Here is a 20524-nt window from a genome sequence, read left to right as displayed (position 1 = left end):
TTTAAAATCCACAAGATAAAAGCTTCCTAGAGGCTTCCCCGTGCATTATGCTCATCATCTACATAAATCGATATGGCTCCTGCAAATTTACAAATGTCGTCTTCCTCCCTTGCAGTAGATCTTATGGATTGTTTCTCATCTCTAACCATTAGAACCTACCAAACAACTTTCCTGCTGCATTAACCACCTGTTCGACTGGCTGCTAATGCTGCCCACCTCCACCATTAGTTCTGATTACATCTTCAGTTCTGTTCTATTCTTTCCTGTTCTGTTAATTTTTTCTTCCGTCTCTCTAGTATTTCGCTAATGAAATCTACCTTTCCTCTCATATCAGTTTACAGTCTATTTAATAGGTTTTACATTAACAGTAGACTTCTCAGTCCTGTAAGTCATATACAGCACTAATACACACTTATTGTGAACTGTGTTCACAGACACACTAGTAACTAAGTTTTAAGCTCCACTACTAAAACTTACCAATCTTGTAGATTTTAAATCAATCAGCCCCACTATCTCACGGCAACAACATACACCAAGAAATACAAAGTCTATAAATTGTTATGCCTCCAGAGAGCGATGATATCAAAATATATATATTTTACGAGGAACTAGAGACAATCTTGGACAATGTACCAAGTGAAGACGGCAAAATCATATTGGGAGATCTAAATGCCAAAGTGGGGAAAGGAGCAACATTCAAGGCAACCGTTGGAGAGCACAGCTTACATGATGTGAGCAACGGTAATGGCATTAGGTTGGTTAATTTCGCCCCTACAAAAGGGTTCTTCAAAGCAGCATTGACTTTGGCAGGAAATAAATGTGTAAAGGAACTTCGATATCTCCGAATCGGAAGACAGAGAACTAAATTGAGAATTTGTTGATAAAGATAAGAATAAAAAAGTGAATATAAAATGTAAAGATGGTAAGAGGAGCTGAGTTTGGATTGGACCACTTCCTTGTCAGTATATCGATGAAGACAATCTTGGAAACCCAGAAAGAACAAAAGGATGTGAAAAAAATCACCCGAAATGATCACGAAAGTCTCAACAAATATAAATGGCACTTTCGAGATCAAACTTACCAACCGTTTTGAAATGTTAGATAGTGAAGTACACAAAGACCGAGCCTGATTAAAATCATGACAGTATTTCACATACCACAGAAACTAGTGAGACTTGAAGGAATATGCTTAAACGACACAGAAGTTGGGGTTAAGATAGGCAATAAAATGCCAAAAAGTTTCCAAGTGAATACAGGATTAAGATAAGGACATGGATAACCACCTGCCCTTTTCAATGTGGTTCTCGAAAAACTATAGGATTTTAATTAAGAGAACTGTTCAAATCAGCAATGAAAATATTACCATCTGGCCTATGCGAATGACATTGGCCTAGTTGTATGCACACAGGAAGAAGCGAAAAGAACAACTCAGACTCTAGAGTCAGTGGCATAGAGGATCGGGTTGCAAGCTGGTACTGGAAAGACTGAGTACATGACCATAGGAAGAGTGCTCCATAATTCCCAAGATCTAACGGAGAATTTTATCGGGTATAAACATGTGAAAGAATTCAAATATCTTGGATCCCGTTTTACTAAAGAAACACCAACTGAAGCAGAGACTGAGACAAGACTTGATGCGAGAAAGAGATGCTACTAGTTGCTAAAGACGGTATTAGAAAGCAGAAACATATCACAACAAGTAAAACTAAAACTATACAAAACATTAATAATGCCAGCAGTACTATATGGTTGTCAGACTAGGACCACACGAAAAAAAGAACTTAACCGACAACTTACATTTGAAGGAAAGGTTCTCAGGAAAATATGTTGGCCAGTCTGGGACCCAGATACTGGAAAATGGGGAAGGTGCCACAGTACAGAACTCAAAGAACTGTACAAGGGACTAACATTGTTGAAATGAAGCAATCTAAAAGATTCCAGTAGGCTGGACACGTAGTGAAAATGGAAGAAACATGCCTCCATAACTGTTGCTTCGATCCTGGGTCTGATCGCTTGAAGTAAAGTATTTAGTTTCCAAAAAACCCCCAGTCTCCTTTCACTATTCCCTTTGTTTCTTTTATTGTCCATCCTGTCGTTTTCAGCTGCTATAAACATCACGTGTAGGATGTATGAGACAGGCGAAATACCCCAGACTTAAAGAAAAACACAATATCGCCAATTCAAAAAAAAAAAAAAAAAAAAAAAAAAAAAAAAAAAAAAAGCAGATGCTGGCAGTTGTGAATATTGCCGAAGTATCAACTTAGTAGGACATGTCTGCAAAACACTAACACGAATTCTTAACAGAAGAATTCAAAATCTGGTAGAAGCCGACATCAGGGAAGATCAGTTTGGATTTCGGAGGAAAAGGCAATACTGACCCTACGACTTCTCTTAGAAGATAGGTTAACGAGAAGCAAATTTATGTTTTTAGCATTTATAGCCTTAGAGAAAGCATTGACAGTGTTGGATATAACACTTTTTTTGAAATTTTGTATGTAGCAAGGAAGTGAAAAGCTATTTATAGCAAGAGTTGAGGGGCATCTAAGGGGAGCAGTGGCTGGGAAGAGAGTGAGACGAGGTTGTAGCCCACCACCAATTTTTTTCAATCTGTGTATTGAGCACGCAGCAAAAGAAACTAAAGGAAAATTTGGAATAGAAAGTGAAGTACAGAAAGAAGAAATAAAAACTTTTAGGTTTACCGATGGCATTTTTATTTTGTCAGAGACAACAAAGAACTTGGAACAGCAGTTGAACGGAATGGACAGTGCCTTGAAAGGAGGATATAAGATTAAAATAAAAAAATGCAAAACAAAGATAACGGAATATAGTCGACTTCAATCAGGGAATTAAATTAAGAAACGAGACACTTAAAGTAGTAGATGAATTTTTCTATTTGAGCAGCAAAATAACTGATATCGCCCGGTGTAGAGAGGATATTAAATGTACGCTGGCAATGGCCAGAAAAGCATTTCTGGAGAACTGAATTTTATTAATATCGAATATAGATTAAAATGTCAGGAAGTCATTTCTGAAAGTTTTTGGCTAGAATGTATGGAAGTGAAACATGGACGATAAACAGTTTGGAAAAGAAGAGGAAAGAAGCTTTCGTAATGTGGTGCTACAGAAGAATGCTGAAGACTAGATGGGTATATCACGTAACTAATGAGGAGGTACTGACCAGAATTGGGGAGAAAAGAAATTTGTAACACAACCTGACGGGAAGAAGCGATCGGTTGATAGGACATCTTCTGAGGCACCAAGAGATCACCAATTTAGTACTGGAGGGAAGTGTGGTGGATAAAAATCTTAGAGGGAGACCAAGATTTGAATACTATAAACAGATTCAGGAGGATGTAGGTTGCAGTAGTTATTTGGAGATGAAGAGACTTGCACAGGACAGAGTAGCATGGAGACTTGCATCAAACCAGTTTTTGGGCTGAAGTCCACAACGACAACGAACGTAAAATGCCTCTGAATGGTTCTATGACTTTCTTATTAATTTCCACAATTTCCTTTTTTTGTGTGTTACCCATACATTATTTTATACCGATTATAATCAATTTTCAGTGCTACTTCTACTTCAGGTTTATCTGCATTGGACGCAAACAATACACGGTGTCGGTTAGCTGGTATTTTGGGAGGTATTCCTGTTGTGGCTGTTTTGGATAGTGTTGCTTCCTTGAGTGTGCTGCCTACCAGCTTGTATAAAGAGTGTCTGACTCAAGGTATCTACTTTGCTGGTTACAAATTGTGAAATCCGGCTAGCAAGAGGCGCCAGCTCAAATATGTAAAGATACAAACCTGCAAGACAAGGAAATGTAGTTATCCAGAGCACTTCTTAAAAACCAGATGATATAGTCGTAGTCATGAACATAGGCGACCACCATTCGTCTCGTTCTGCACACCTGGCGTGAACCATTCTCCTTTGAGCAATGAGCGTTCAGCAGTTTTCAGAGCGCTCTGCTGTGAACATCGTAGCCAGCGCGAACGTTAAACATGATCGTAGCGAGTTATTTGGTGAATTTTTATTCCATTTGTCGCTAGATGTCATGGATGACGTTAGTGGTAAGCTACAACTTCAACTTAAAAAAGTGAGAGACTGAATTACAGGAGACACGATTTCTTCAACACGTGGGAAGCAGAAAACGGTGGATTTATCACTGACGTTGCCAGATATCAGGATGGCACTGCACAAGCGATTAGCATCAACTTGAGCACCGTTCAACGGATTACCATTGAAGGTTATTTACCTAACCAGGTTTGTGAAAACCCAGTCACAAATTTAGACGATATTAAAAAAGATGTTCTGATACGTGTTGTGCTCAATATGTCTACGGCAGGCGAATTTCATATTGTCAAAAAACATTACGCTGCAAACGCGCGAAGCTATAAAATGTAAAGATAATGTTTCCTCAATACAGTAAACATTAAAAGATATTCATATAAATGACGGAAGAAAATTTTGTATGGAACAGCGAAATCGGTGCTTCACGGTGCAGTATCCCACGGGTGCGTGAGACTGTGAAACCTATCAGAGTTATGGACTTAACCAGACTCCTTCACACTCCCATTGAAACAATGTTAACTGTGAATTACGCGACGGAATCTCTGTCTTGAAATGCTCTAACTTAGAATCATAAGATGATTAACTGCAGTAATCCTACTATAAAACTATCCGTTCAATCAATAGAACAAATCAGTGAACTGAAGAGAACTACGCGCTCCTTCAGTTAAACATGTAAATGAAACAAACTGATTATTATATTCAATTGTTGAAAAGTATTCGTATCAACATTCCACGAAAAACAAAGTTAATTTCTGACGACGACTACATCTGCATCTACATGGTTAATCTGCAATTCACATTTAAGTGCCTGGCAGAGGTTTCATTTTCATATTACTTCTCTGCCATTCCACTCTCGAATGGCGCGTGGGAAAAAGGACACCTAAATTTTTCCGTTCGAGCTCTCATTTCTCTTATTTTATTATGATGATCATTTCTCCCTATGTAGGTGGGCGTCAACAAAATATTTTCGCATGCGGAAGAGAAAGTTGGTGATTGAAATTTCGTAAACAGATCCCGCCGCAAAGAAAACCGTCCTTCTTTCAGTGACTGCCACCCCAACTCGCGTATCATATCAGTGACACTCTCACCCCTATTGCGCGATAACACGAAACGAGCTGCCCTTCTTTGCACTTTTTCGATGTCCTCCGTCAATCCTACCTGGTAAGGATCCTACACCGTGCAGCAATATTCCAGCAGAGGAGGTACAAGTGTAATGCAGGTTGTCTCTTTAGTGGGTTTGTCGCATCTTCTAAGTGATCTGCCAACAAAGCGCAGTCTTTGTTTCGCCTTCCACACAATATTATCTATGTGGTCTTTTCAATTTATGTTGCTCGTAATTGTAATTCGTAGGTATTTAGTCGAACTGACAGTCCTTAGATTTGCGCGATTTATCGTATACTCAAAATTTATCAGATTTCTTTTAGTACCCATGTGGATGACCTCGCACTTTTCTTTGTTTAGTGCTAATTGCCACTTTTCGCATCCTACAGAAATTCTCTCTATATCATTTTGTAATTGGAATTGATCGCCTGATGATTTTACTAGACGGTAAATTACAGCGTCATCTGTAAACAAACTAAGGGGGCTGCTCAGATTATCACCTAGATCATTTATGTAAATCAGAAACAGCAGAGGGCCTATGACACTACTTTGGGGAACGCCAGATATCACTTCTGTTCTACTCGATGATTTACCGTATATCACTACGAACTGTGACCTCTCTGAGAGGAAATCACGAATCCAGTCACACAACTGAGACGATACATCATATACACGAAATTTGATTAATAGTCGCTTGTGAGGAACGGTATCAAAATCTAGAAATCTAGGAATATGGAATCGATCTGAGATCCCTTGTCGACAGCACTCATTACTTCATGGAAATAAGGAGTTAGCTGTGTTTCACAAGAACGATATTTTCTGAATCCGTGTTGGTTATGTATCAATATGTCATTTTCTTCAAGGTGATTTATGATGTTCGAGTACAGTATATGCTCCAAAATCCTACTGCAAATTGAGGTCAGTGATACGGGACTGAAATTCAATGGGTTACTCCTATTTCCTTTCTTATTGGTGTGACCTGTGCTACTTTCCAGTCTTTAGGAACAGACCTTTCGTCAAGTGAGCGGTTGTATATGATTGCTAAGAAACGTGCTATTGCGTCTGCCTACTCTAAAAACCTGATTGTTGTACCATGTGGACCGGAAGACTTGCCTTTCTTAAGTGATTTGAGTTGTTTCGCAACACCTAAAACATCTACTTTTATGTCACTCATGATAACAGCTGTTCTGGTTTCGAATTCTGGAATATTTACTTCCTCTTCTTTCGTGAAGGAATTACGGAAAACTGTATTTAGTAATTCCGCTTTAATGGCACCGTCATCGGTAACATTTCCATCGCTATCGCGCAGTGATGGTATTGACTGTTTCTTGCCACTGTACTTAACATACTAAAAAGATAAGGAAGTGGAGGGCTGGATACCGTATCCTGGCTGCACGTTAAATCATTAATTCAACATTGCCCAACGATTAATTTAGAAACTCCGGTGGTCGACTGAATACCATATCAAACGATGCGAAGGCATGAACCTGGTTTAGCAGGGCTGTGACAATGGTACACTCCGTATCTAAACATTATCCCACATCTAGTGAGCTCTGCTGTATACTCTCACCAATCTCCTGTGGCGGTAAATCGAAGGACAGTGATTGTATTGGAGAAAGAGAATTTCGCTCATCATGACACTTCTAAGCACCACGACGTCTCGAACCAGCCATCTGTCTCCATCCACAATCAAACCAGTTATATCACTTTTTCTTACACCAGCTACCAACTCGACAATTTGCGCCAATCTGGCCGCAAACGCCGATCAGGAAAAACGTTAGTCTTTTCCGCCAATAGCGCGTCAGTGCCACGTTTAATAAAATCTCATCCCGGAATATCATCAGTCAGGGGCAAATCAGAGAATACCTTCATCGTTATTCTGCCGTAGAATTTGCCATTTGATGTCAGCTGGCGATGGGCGAATCAGAGCGTTGTTTAACACTTCTGAATTTCCTTAGGCCACATCAATGTGATGTACCCTCAGCGAGGTCACTATTCTCACCGTTGTTACCCCCTACATTCCAAGATTTTGTATTTTCGCGTCACAGACTGTGGTGTCCCAGTGAGCACTTGAAACTGTTGTCCTTGGCCATCTCAAGAAGCGAGTCGTGCCATAGGCTGCTAACCCTACTTAGTGGAAAGGACTGCCGGCCGGGGTGGCCGAGAGGTTCTAGGCGCTACAGTCTGGAACCGCGCGACCGCTACGGTCGCAGGTTCGAATCCTGCCTCGGGCATGGATGTGTGTGATGTCCTTAGGTTAGTTAGGTTTGAGTAGTTCTAAGTTCTAGGGGACTGATGACCCCAGAAGTTAAGTCCCATAGTGCTCAGAGTAATTTTTGGGAAAGGACCGGTAGGTTCTGTGAGCTCCTGCAGGTGAACACTTGACATCCGCCAACCAGCACAAACCTTTGAGTAACCAGGACAAGCCTGCCGTATTCATAGCAATGTAAGGGCTGTACACTTCTTACTTGTTCACAGACTAGAACTATTACCTCCTTTACCTGTGGCCACTGGAAATTTATAAAATACATTTCCCCATAATAAATCAATGTAATGAGACTTTAAGCTTCATCTAAAGTGTACTGGCTATTGACAGTCGTGACAAGGAGCAGTGCAGATAAACTTAGCATGAATGGAAGCAGGCAAGACAGATGGCGTTTAACCTTCCAACGGACACAGATTTTAAGAAGTACTCTAGAAATAAGGAAATCCAGGAACAGAAATTTTTTCCTTGGACGAAACATAGGTAAACCAGAATCTTCCGGTTGGAATGGAAAATGAGTAATGATTGAGGTGGATTTAAAGTATCAGCTGGTGTAGGTGGATGACTAACAATGTGATTCACACTATTTCTGCTTTCGGATGTATTCCAGAAACCACATTAGTGTTCCGTGCAAAAAAGATCAGTTCAGGGGAATGACCTTCTGACTGAACTAAGAGGTATTCAAATTATCCTTAAGCAAACAGTTTCTCCATTACTTTCCTACAAACTCAGTGATTGTTAGGGACAATGCGACTTATCACTCAAATGTCGTTGAGAAAGTGTAGCGTTCGTTGGTAGCTGTATTTAATTGCGTGAATTGTAATGTAAGTTAATTTGCAGAAATGTGGAAAAATAATTACTTGAGCAGACGATTTCTCTGTTTTTCTGCAAACGGTGAGGTTTGTCATTCACCTACCAGTCGACTGCTGTCCCGGTCGTGGCTGGCACCGAAGTAATTCTCTTCTAAGAGAGGTTCATATAATCTATAAGACAAAAGAGGGAAGCTACAGTCAAGAGAAAATGCGCCTGTTCAGGTAAAATCTACTACATTGTTGCTCCAATAACACATAATAAATTGATGAGGTTGCCTGATGCACAAGTATAGCGGAAAATTTATGAAAGCCAGGGCCTATTGCTTCTTGATGTACGGCAAAAATGTAAAATACTAAACCTTCAGTTGTATGAACATCACTGAATTAAAACTGCGAATCCTCTGAACTACGAGAGAGTGCGAGGGAAGGAAACACTTTGTTGACTGGAATCAACAGTAACGGAAGCCCATACAGGGAATTTCAAACAGCTAGTCTGGTATGATCTTAAACAGGACCCTATCTATTTCTAACTGAACGATTAGCAACACCACTGCGAACGCTACTGAATGTGAACTCGGAGATGACCATAACTATCTGCCAACTCGCGAGCGGAACGGCCCATGGCAGCAAACTGTGCATAAGGTATGGTCACACTCAAGTTGGCGGCTGGTCCCGAACTCATGACCATCTTAAACTGCTCACCTCCGTTCAACTAGATCATCTCGTCACAACTGGGGTATCAGTGCAAAAGACTAAAATTTGGAATTAAAAATAGTGGTAGTGCATTTATTCATGATCTGGATTATGTTCTAGGACCAATAACATGTAAGCTTTCACGGCCGGCGTCTTCCATATATGGACCACGGCAATTCAGCCCGGAAGTTTTAATTAATGTAGAACAGAACTGTTTATGTTCGTTATAATAGGATACCCAGTATGATATTATAGCCCTTTCTCATATGGTTGTGACTGCTAATTTGAAAAAATCGAGTTTCTGTGAAGCTGGAATTCACTGCCTGGGCCATATCGCAACCCATTCTGGAATAAGACCTTATCCTGAGAAAGTAATGGCTTTACAGTTATTCTCAATGCTCATAATTAAAAAACAGCTCAAATCACTTTATGTTTTAGCAAGTTTTTATAGAAAATTTATATCTAATAACATATTGCGATCAGAGAAGCTTGTAAGCGAATGGGGAAGCATAGGGTTACAGTTCCGTCTGTGATTGCTAATTCTACCCACTCACCTCGTAAATCCAATCGTCATTCGCTTCTTCCCTTGCAGTCTAGGAACAGCAGCTTGGGTATTGCTGTAATAAACGATAACTAACAAGGGGAACAAAGGAGTGCCAATCACCAAAATTCAAGTTTTAGCCTAGTATAATCCATTCATGTATTCTTTAACACTTGCGCTACACGGGGCTGCACTGTTACACTCTTCACAAAATAACAAATATGTTGATACACTGATACATACAGTAACACTACACCACAACACATTATCCAACACTGCAATCCAGATGCGGCGTTCGTGGCAATATAGGTAATTCAAGTTTCATTTACCGGCGCGGATGAGATGCTCGCGGGCTTATGGTTCAAATGGCTCTGAGCACTATGGGACTTAACTTCTGAGGTCATCAGTCCCCTAGAACTTAGAACTACTTAAACCTAACTATCCTAAGGACATCACACACAACCACGCCCGAGGCAGGATTCGAACCTGCGACCGTAGCGGTCACGTGGTTCCAGACTGTAGCGCCTAGAACCGCTCGGCCACACCGGCCGGGGATGCTCGAGGGCATCTAATCATGTTCTCGCGATTGTTCTCGTGGTTTACGACTTCACGAGCCGCGGATTACGTCTCGTGGGGTACACGAATGATTACACAGCATCGAAAACCTTTATAGCCACAAAATTTACTTCTTCTCCTAGCCTGATTCCTTAACATCTTCACACCACGCACACGGTTAAACACCACCACGTGACCCCTCTCTCTCGTTCTTGCCTGAAAAAACAAAGAAGTGACCATAGCGATGTTATCATAATCGATATCAGTGCTACTCGATACATGCTTACAACCTGAGGCGTTTATTAAAAATACGTACCTTGGAGTTGGGCTCTTAAATGTCACATGATTTTGAAAGAATCAAAACATCATTAATAAATACCCCGGTGTTGTGTCATCATAACCTTAAGCTAAACTTCTGCATTTCAGCTGATAGTTCTTGTTGCTGTCTGGTTCCTGAACCTCATCAGCTTCTGGAAATCGACGGATTTCAGGAACATTACACAACTACATTCGCAAGCAGGAGCTTACCCTTGTAAGAGAAAAAGTATGATATATCCGAACAAGAGGCATTATCAATTTTTTGGGCATTTCAAAATGTCTTGTAATTTTTGGGTACAAGGTACATTTCATGCAGATAGCAAGACTTTACAATATCCAATGTCAGCTAAATCGTCTCATAGCGGCTCTCGTCGCTATTGCCGCCGAGAAGCCCTCCACACAGTAAACTTACTGCAGCAAGAAGAGCGCCTTGCAGCCAACGTAACCAGCGCCACATTTACCATTAGCTCCCCTTCGCAGCGGTCGGAAACCACCGCACAGGGGTTGGGAATGCTAAAGAGGTGGCATCTTTCGCGAACACGGTGGATAATTTCGTGTCCTTCCGTGGCAAGTAGCCGTGGCCCGAATTTGAAACTAGCTGCTTGCTAGCCCCTGACAATATTCGCCATCTTGCGATATTGTAGAATTAATCAAATTAAAGCCCAGAAAATTCTTAAACCCCCTCCCCCCCCACCCCCAGGAGCCTATAGCCCGCTGGTTAGGCAAGCCTACAGTGATCACAGATCGTCGGAGAAAATTAGTTTGACAGCGTCTGGCAGCGAGTAATTATAGATTAATTATGACGACTTTTGAAGTAATAGTTTAATCCGCTCGAAATACATAAAATCTTATGTCAAAGGTGAGCTGCATCATGCAGCAGTAGGTACTGGTGGAGGGACTTGGGACCAGTGCACGAAAGGTCGGCTCTCTACAAGGGTACCCACAATAAGTACAGAAAAGCCGATGTCAGGTTGTGGCTTGCAAGAAAAAGATACAAAGCAATGCCAACCAGACTCGTGTCGAATTGTCGAATCTTGTAGCGCTGAACAGGCGTCGTGAAAATTTTATGAAATCGGTTGTATTGCGCTGAAGCTTCGACATGCAGTTTTGAGTTTTTGTGAATTATTGCCAGTACAGTCTGATAGAGCTCATATGAGCAAAAATGAAAAGGGTATGTCGCAGAACGACTCATGAAGTTTAAAATAGCCCACACAGAAAGGCTTTTCAACGTCTCCTCTACAACTCCCTCTAGTACCATGAAAGTTATTCCTTCATGTATTAACAGTTGTCCTATCATCCTGTTCCTTCCTCTTATCAGTGTTTTCCACAAATTCCTTTCCTCTCCGATTCTGCGCAGAACCTCCTCATTCGTTACCTTATCAGTCCACCCAATTTTCAAAATTCGTCTGTAGCACTACATCTCAAATGCTTCGAATCTCTTCTGTTCCTGTTTTCCCACAGTCGATGTTCCACTACCATACAATGCTGCACTCCAGACGTACATTCCCAGAAATTTCTTCCTCAAACTAAGACCGATGATACTTCTCTTGGCCAGGAATGACCTTTTTGCCATTGCTAGTCTTCTTTTGATGGCCTCCTTGTTCCGTCCGTCATTGGCTATTTTGCTGCCTAGGTAGCAGAATTCCTTAACTTCATCTACTTCGTGAACATCAGTCCTGATGTTAAGTTTCTTGCTGTTCTCATTTGAGCTAGTTCTCAGTACTTTCGTGTTTCTTTGATTTTCTCTCAATCCATATTCTGTACCGATTAAATTGGTCATTCCATTCAGCATATCATGTAATTCTTCTCAACTTTCACTCAGGATAGCAATGTCATCAGTGAATCCTATCATTGATATCCTGTCACCCTGAATTTTAATTCCTTTCCTGAATTTTTTTTATTTCCATAATTGATTCTTCGATGTACAGATTGAACAGTAGGAGCGAAAGGCTACAGCCTTGCCTTACACCCTTTTAACCCGAGCACTTCATTTTTGGTCATCCACTCTTATTATTCCCTCTTGACTCTTGTACAATAAGCCATTATTACTACTCTCAGCACTCCTTTTACTAATGAAGTTTACGAAAAGAAAAAATATTTTTCCATTCCGTATATAGGGCAAGTATCTTACAGGATTCAGCGATTACACAGGAACAAATATAACTACAACGTAGTATTTTCTACTAACAGCAGCTTGCATAGCAACCTTATATATAATTTGAAGTCAGAACTGTCTTCCCTCCAGAACTCAGGAATCTATCAAATCAGTTGTGACACATATAAAGCCTATTACATCGGCCAAACAGGTCGCGCTTTCTCTGTTAGATACAAGGAGCATATTTTGGGGAAAAATGGTTCTAACATTCATAACTCAACCTTTGCCTACCACCTGTTGATCGCAGGCCACAAACCTATGGAAATGCATGACATAGGAATTTTGCACTGTGAAAGAAAAGGTTTTAGACTAAACATCTTGGAAGAGTTACAGATCTTCAAACATCTTTCTCTGAATGATGATTCAAATGGCTCTGAACACTATGGGACTTAACATCTGAGGTCATCAGTCCCCTAGAACTTATAACTACTTAAAACTAACTAAACTAAGGACATCACACACATCCATGCCCGAGGCAGGATTCGAACCTGCGACGGTAGCAGTCGCGGGGTTCCGGACTGAAGCGCCTAGAACAGCCGGGCACCGCGGCCGGCTCTGAATGATGGCCTCATTTTAAAAGAACAACTAAAGTTGCGTAGTAAAATTTTTTCAGTGACTTAAAGGCGTTAATTAAAGATGTCTGATAGCTAATGTTGGTTATCCGCTTCCCTGTTAGGCCCTTAAATACTGTTATCCTCTCCCTTGCTTTTGTGATTTTCATCCTGTTAATTTGTCAGTCGCTATTATATTAATTTCGTATAGGTGTTGTTAAACATTTGTAAGTTCTGCTACTAGATGGCGCGAGCTGTATCATATTCACGTCGTCAGCTGCTACGGCCCTCTTGCGCAGTCGCTGGTACTCACTCGTGTCCTATACCACTGTAGTGCTTTTAGTGGCATATTTATATATTGTTTTAAAATTTTGACTATACTTGTTATGTATTCAGGTGGAAAATGTTATTATTTGTGGTTTTAATGTTTTGACTAGAGCGATGTCGCTCAAATTTCCTTTCAACCACATGTGAGTATTTTTATGTAATTTAATTTGTAAAAATTAAGTGTTTATTCTAATGCCTACTGCTATTAATGTACCTTCCTGTGATATTGTTAGGTAAGGTAACAGTTTATTCTGAAGAAGGTGCCCCAAAGTCGCGTTGAAAACTAGTTAAAGAATTTTAAATTCTGTTTGCAACCCGTTGGCTGGACATTTGTGACATTGTAATTAATTACGGTTACTGATCACAGCCATGTTCAAAACATTACAATAGCTTAGTTACCATCACACATCATAACAAAACTGCTGATATGTGAGCACAGCCACAATTAACGTCTACTATATACATATATATACTTACAGTGAGTGAAATTAAAATAACTAAAAGTGTACCAACTTGTGTAAATCTAAGAAAGGCTAACTGATGACTAACTGACAACCTCAGCTGCTGAAAGGTGTTGTTGATATACCTCGATGTGGACAGCTGAAAATACGTGCCCCGACCGGGACTCGAACCCGGGATCTCCTGCTTACATGGCAGACACTCTATCCATCTTTTTTTTTTCTTTTTTATTTTTTTTATTTTATTTTTATACAAATGGATAAAAGGAAGGCTGTTCCTCTTCGGCTACATAAACAGAATAATAGGAAGTCGTCCCGTTACGACAAAGGATGCTCCATACTATAGCCCGCTGCGAATTTTTCGATGACTGTCTTCTCGTTGCTGTGTTGTTTCCGTTGTTTGTTCAATTTCATAAAAAAAGGAACTGGGAAGAGGTGCTATGGTTATCTTCTCATGTCATCGATAATCCAGCTGCGAGGCGGATTATGGAATGCGCTCCAAAGAAAATTAGAAAAATATTGCCTATATTTAGGGTTCTTGACGATCGCACAATGTCGTTCGTTGAGGTAATACCAAAAATCGGGTACTGTCTTTTCGCCATTACCGAAGAGGTAGTGAACAGCGTGGCCGCTGATCCACGTCACAGAGTTCGTTTTTGCTCTTGGGAAATAAATCTGATCGGGGAAAAGAAGTGATCGGGTAGTTATCCTGTCGGGAGTCGTGCGTGTGAGAAAAGCCAATATCTGACGCACCAAATACCAAACGTCCTTTGCCGACCCGCATTCGAAACGATGTTCATCCGTGTCAATCACTTGGCATGTGACACACAAGGGTGAATCAGCGAGGTGGATGTGATGTAGGCGGGACTGGCACAACTGTTTCCCATTAACAGTTACGTACCATGCAGATTGCACGTTAGTATCAAGGGTGGTGGCATTCACTGCCTGCCACACAGCGCGCCACTTTGTGTTGGGGTGTTTGCTTTCAATCACATTCGGCGTCCTGTTCATTTGCATGGCAGCATATACCGCCCTCGTCATCATCAAGCGTGTGGGTAGTAGTGCGGTGCGGATGTAGCTTAATTCAAGGAAGAACTGGCTAATGTAGAAGAAAGGTGCTGGGATGTCCGATATCATCACAGGGGGTGCGAGTGAGATTGGTCGTAAGGCTTCCAGTAAGAGACTTGTGAGGCACGTCGGACTTCGTCGCCACAGTTGCAGGTGACAGCTGACGAACAGGGCCTTCGCTCTGTTCTGAACATGACAAAGGCCTAAACCCCCTCTGCTCCTCGGGAGGGTTAGGGACTCGTAACGAATCTTAAATAACATGCCCGTATTAACAAAGGATCCCAAAACCGCCAACATGCGGTGAGCCAGGGTAGGTGGTACGGGGAGTATCTGTGCAAAATGGGGGATACGTGACGCCAAATAGACGTTAGCATATCGTGTCCGTTGCAGGAGGTCTAGATGTCGCAGACGGTGGTCACTTATTCCTGCTCTCATCTGATTCAATAAACGCCTGTAGTTAAGGGCTGTTGAACGCTTCATGTCAGATGTGAAACCAATGCCAAGACAGCGGATTGTGTCACTGATTCTTAGCGGTGCGACACTCTCGTCGGGTAGGCCTCTGCCTATAGACAGGGCGTGTGATTTGTGGAGATTGAGATGGCTCCCCGATGCCGCGCCGTAGGTCGCCACCCACGCCAGTGCTGCACGAACTTCGTCATTATTGCGAAGAAGGAGTACCAGATCATCCGCATAGGCAGTGCAGCAAAAAGTGTGTCCACCAAGGGATATTCCAGTCAGGCGTTGTCGGAGGCCGCAGAGGAGTGGTTCCATGACGAGGGCGTACAATATCGCCGAAAGAGGGCAGCCTTGTCGCACCGATCGCTGGATCTGTATCGGCGGCGTAAGACGGCCATTATATAACACCTTGGACGTCACGCCGCGTAGGAGACGCATCAGTACATTAACTATGACGTCCGGATATCCCATGTGTCGCAGTACCTCCATCAAAAATGTGTGGTCGACTCTGTCAAAGGCCTGGCTAAAGTCGAGTGAGGCCAAAACTCCTGGCAGGTGGCGAGCTGTGGCTAGCGCGATCATATCTCTATATCGGCACAATGCAGAGCGAATATTATGGTCACCACCTAACGATGCCTGGTCCTGCGACACAACACATCGTACTGATCGCTTTAGGCGTGCCGCCAGAAGCCGGGTGAAAATCTTCAAGTCACTGTTGAGTAAGGTCAAAGGCCGATAGTCACTGATCCTGGATCCGCTTCGTGGTTTGTGTATAGGCACAATCAGTCCTTCTAGGAAGGCCCCAGGTATCTGCGTCGTGGGAGACATAAGATCGTGGCAAATATCAGTCCATGCTGGTGCCAGCAATTGTTGATACGTCCGGTAAAATTCCAGAGGAAGGCCATCAGGTCCCGGGGACTTATGAGCAGCCCCAGCCTGTATTGCTTCAATGATTTCCTCTTCCGTTACATCTGCAGTCAAATCCGCCGCCGCTGTCGGAGAGATCGAGCCATAAGTGAGTTGAGAGACTTCGGCGATCACCTCTGGGGGATGTCGATGTTCCGAGTACAGCCTAGTGTAGTGAGCATGAAGGGCGTTTCCTATGTCGCGCTGGGTATCAAGGCGTCGTCCGTCTTCCGTCGTGATAGCTTGGATCAGTGTCCTGCGTCGGCGTCGTCGTTCTGCAATGACGTGGTACATAGACGGTTCCTCCTGGGCCACTCTGTCTTGAGTGCGCGCTCTGACGATCGCACCAAGGTGGCAACGTGTTAATCTGACGATCTGTGCCTTGGCACGGTTCACCGTCACCTGCCGTGCAGGTGAGTACGGCAGTGTTGTACATTCCCTTAAGATGCTGTAGTAAAAGTCCATGGTATGTCTCTTCCATGCTGCAACATCTCGGCCGTAGCCTATCAAGGTCTTCCGGAGGGCTGGTGTGGCGCAGAGTAACCACCACGACAGTGTAGACCGGTAGGTACCACGCCGGCGGCTACAAGAGTCCCACGTGTTCTCTATAAGGCGGCGGCATTCCTGAGAAGCGAGGTGGGCGACGTTCAACTTCCAAAGACCACGGCTGTGCCATACCTTCTGGCGGCCGAGGGTAATAGCGCAGATGTAGGCCTCGTGGGCAGAAAAAGCTGTGGGCCAAACTTCGGCAGCTCTTGTCCCCACAGCTATGGAGCGCGAGATGTAAATCCGGTCGATGCGGCTGGAGGAATGGCTGGTGTAGTGAGTAAATCCGGGCCGATCGCCACAAACATGTTCCCACGAGTCCACCAATTGAAGATTATTTATAATTGTCGTAAGTTCTGCGCAGGGAGAATGATGTGGTAACTGATCCTTGGGTGCTTGGCTACAGTTAAAGTCCCCTCCCATTATCAAGGCGTCCTGACGGCCCATAAAGAGGGGCGTGATTGTATGAGCGAAAAAGGTGGATCGTTCGCGACGCCGACCAACCAGATCCTGACGGTGCATAGATGTTAATAAGTTTGACTCCTTGGATAGTAAGAGCCATGCCTCTGGCGTCAGGGAGATATTCGACGTCTTCTGCGGATATACCTTCGCGGAGGAGGATCGCCACACCACTGCCATTGGCAGACACATGTGAGACCCAAGTCGTGTAGCCATAGGGTCCCTTGAAGTCTGTGACATACGCCTCTTGAAGGAGCGCAATGTCGATGTCTGCTGCGTTGAGCAGGTCCTGTAGCATCTTTAGTTTATGTCGGGCACGTATGTTGTTGATGTTAATCGTCGCTAGACGGTACGTTTGGTCAGCCAGGTCGGCAACTGGGTTGTGTAGGAGGCCAGGTGTGGGCGGCAGGGGCGGCCCCACAGAGGCTGACGATACAGCCGTAGTCACTGTTGTTGGTCGGTGCTGGGTACAGCCGCGGGAGCATCTCTGCCTTCGGCATCCTCCTGGTGCTGTGGCGCATCCTCGACATCATCCGCCCAAGAATCAGATGCTGCAATTGGTAACTGTTGATGAGTGCTGTCAGTAGAGCGCTCTCGCGCATGTTCAGTAGCAGAAGTGATGTTGTCAGACTGAGGCTCAGAAATTGTATCAGCCGTAGCATCGTGACGGGAAGGGTGAGTTGTGGTGGTAGAGTCCTGATTGTCGTCCGACGCCGGATGTTCGTCCGGGTCACACATCCGAAGCAGGCAATCATCGGATGGCGTATGGCGCCGTTTCTTGCGTTTTCGAGGGGACCGTTGTTTCCGGACATGTTGTTCTGAGTCAGAATGCGGGCGACAATCATCTGATGCGGTCTCCATTGGTAGGAAGGCAGAGGTCGGGACGATTTCCGTTTCTACTTCCATCTTCTCTTTAGGCTCTGGCACAATTGATCACCGTCTTGAGGCAAGTCTGCCGATGACGTCGTAGAGGGGGATATGCTGTCCCCCACACTGTCATCGACCACTGACTGCAATAAGGTGTTTCGATCCTGGGCAGGAACAGCTGTTGCGGTTGCAGCCGCTGCATACGTGATGGGGAGTGAAGTAGGCATCGCCGGGGATGGAACTTCACCAACCGGTGTCTGAGTCAGTCGGCGTTGAATGCAGGCCGATCGGACATGTCCTTCCTGGCCACAGCCGGCGCAAGTACGCGGTTGTCCGTCGTACATGACAATGGCTCTGCAGCCGCCAATTACTAAATAGGATGGCACATGCTTTGCCAGTTCAATCTTAATTTGTCGCACTCCATTTAAGACGGGGTACGTTTCAAACGTTTGCCATTTTTCAGCCAAGTGGCTTAGCACGTTGCCGTACGGTTTGAAAGCTGTCATCACAACATCTGGCGGGACTTCGAATGGCAGCTCGAAGACCCTCAGAGTGCGAAGGCCTAATCCAGCGTGGTCGATCGTGACAGTTCCTATGTGACCATCAGAATGCTTGAATTTAAGTCCATGAGCGTGTCGACACACAACATCAGTGCACGCCTTTTCATTGATCATTTTTATGTAGACGACACTTTGTGTTATAGAAAAGTGGATCCCAATGATGTCTTGAGGTGCAATATGAAGTTCTTCCCGGATGAAACGTTCAATGTCAAGTGCTCGAGGTCTTGCGTAGTCCGCTTGAAATGTGATCTTAATGGTGGACTTGCGATACGAGTGCGCCATGGCACTACCGAGACACGGACGCGTGACACTCGCCGCAGCGGAAGGTAAACAGTAAACACTCGCGCGCGCGGTGCGCTAGCAGGGGGACACAGGCACGACGACCTTGCCCCACCGCTGCTAACAGCGGACTGTGAATCCATCTGAGCCACCAAGGACACAGATGAATAGCGCGACTGGAGGGACTTATCCCTTGCACGCTTCCCGTGAGACTCACATTCCCAACTGTCCACGATTCTGCATATGTATTGTACCTTATAGACATTTGCCCACCCACTCATTACTCACGCACTCTTTGGCGATTCCCGTAAGACTTTGGGCAACCTGTGCGCATTCGCACAGACGAAGGTCAATGGCTGGATAGCCTTTAACTATATATAAGAATACAGTAACTTGTTCTCGAAAGAACAGTTACTGTTGAAGACCGTGCAGCTTTTCCCTGGAATAAATGATGACTAACTGACAACCTCAGCTGCCGACAGGTGTTGTTGATATTCCTCGATGTGGACAGCTGAAAATGAGTGTCCCGACCGGGACTCGAACCCGGGATCTCCTGCTCACATGGCAGACGCTCTATCCATCTGAGCCACCGAGGACACCGATGAATAGTGCGACTACAGGGACTTATCCCTTGCACGCTTCACGTGAGACTCACATTCCCAACTGTCCACAATGAGTGGGTGGGCTAATGTCTATAAGGTACAATACATATGTAGAATTGTGGACATTGGGTCGGTGGGCTAATGTCTATAAGGTACAATGTCTATAAGGTACAATACACATGTAGAATTGTGGACAGTTGGGAATGTGAGTCTCACGGGAAGCGTGCAAGGGATAAGTCCTTGCAGTCGCGCTATTCATCTGTCTCCTCGGTGGCTCAGATGGATAGAGCGTCTGCCATGTAAGCAGGAGATCCCGGGTTCGAGTCCCGGTCGGAGCACACATTTTCAGCTGTCCACATCGAGGTATATCAACAACACCTGTCGGCAGCTGAGGTTGTCAGTTAGTCATCATTTATTCCAGGGAAAAGCTGCACGGTCATCAGCAGTAACTGTTCTTTCGAGAACAAGTTACTGTCTTCGTATACTAAGAAAGGCTGTTTTGTGGCTAGTAGTTGGTAGACATTTTTCATAAACCGCAGAAACAGTAGTAGAATTTGCTACCATATTTACAAATATATATCTATTGTTGTGACTTATAATTGTAAACAAATCATTGATAACAAAAGTATGGTTTTTGGTGCCTACAAAGAAGTAACTTCCTGTTTCTGGTTCAATGAGTGATAGACTTTTAGCCTCTAGGTTCTTTTCTTAGATGTTCTTGTCCATAGAGAAATGGTAAGCCGAAATTAATGTTCATCAGAAACCTATGCATAGGGAAGCAACTGGCTCCAATTTATGCCCATTATCTTGCATTTAGTAGCGTATACTTAGATTTAATGAGTGTGGTATCCATGTTCAAACTAGTATGAGGCTTAAACCGAAAAGGGAGAATTATGTAACCTCAGTACACGTTAGTGATTCAACAGAACGGTAAAAAGTGT

The 20524-nt window shown here is 43.6% G+C and overlaps 1 non-coding gene across 1 annotated transcript; it reads right to left on the bottom strand.

Annotated features, from left to right (window-relative positions):
* Positions 1 to 19503: 19503 nt before the first annotated feature.
* On the bottom strand, positions 19504 to 19578 carry Trnat-ugu (transfer RNA threonine (anticodon UGU)). Its single transcript has one exon. It is a non-coding gene; the product is annotated as a tRNA-Thr (tRNA).
* Between the last annotated feature and the right edge of the window lie 946 nt (positions 19579 to 20524).

The sequence above is a fragment of the Schistocerca nitens genome, chromosome 1 (assembly GCF_023898315.1).
Source record: "Schistocerca nitens isolate TAMUIC-IGC-003100 chromosome 1, iqSchNite1.1, whole genome shotgun sequence".
Taxonomy (NCBI): Eukaryota; Metazoa; Arthropoda; class Insecta; order Orthoptera; family Acrididae; genus Schistocerca; species Schistocerca nitens.
The sequence above is the reverse complement of the archived record's forward strand: the minus strand, read 5'-3'. Positions and strand labels throughout refer to the sequence as shown.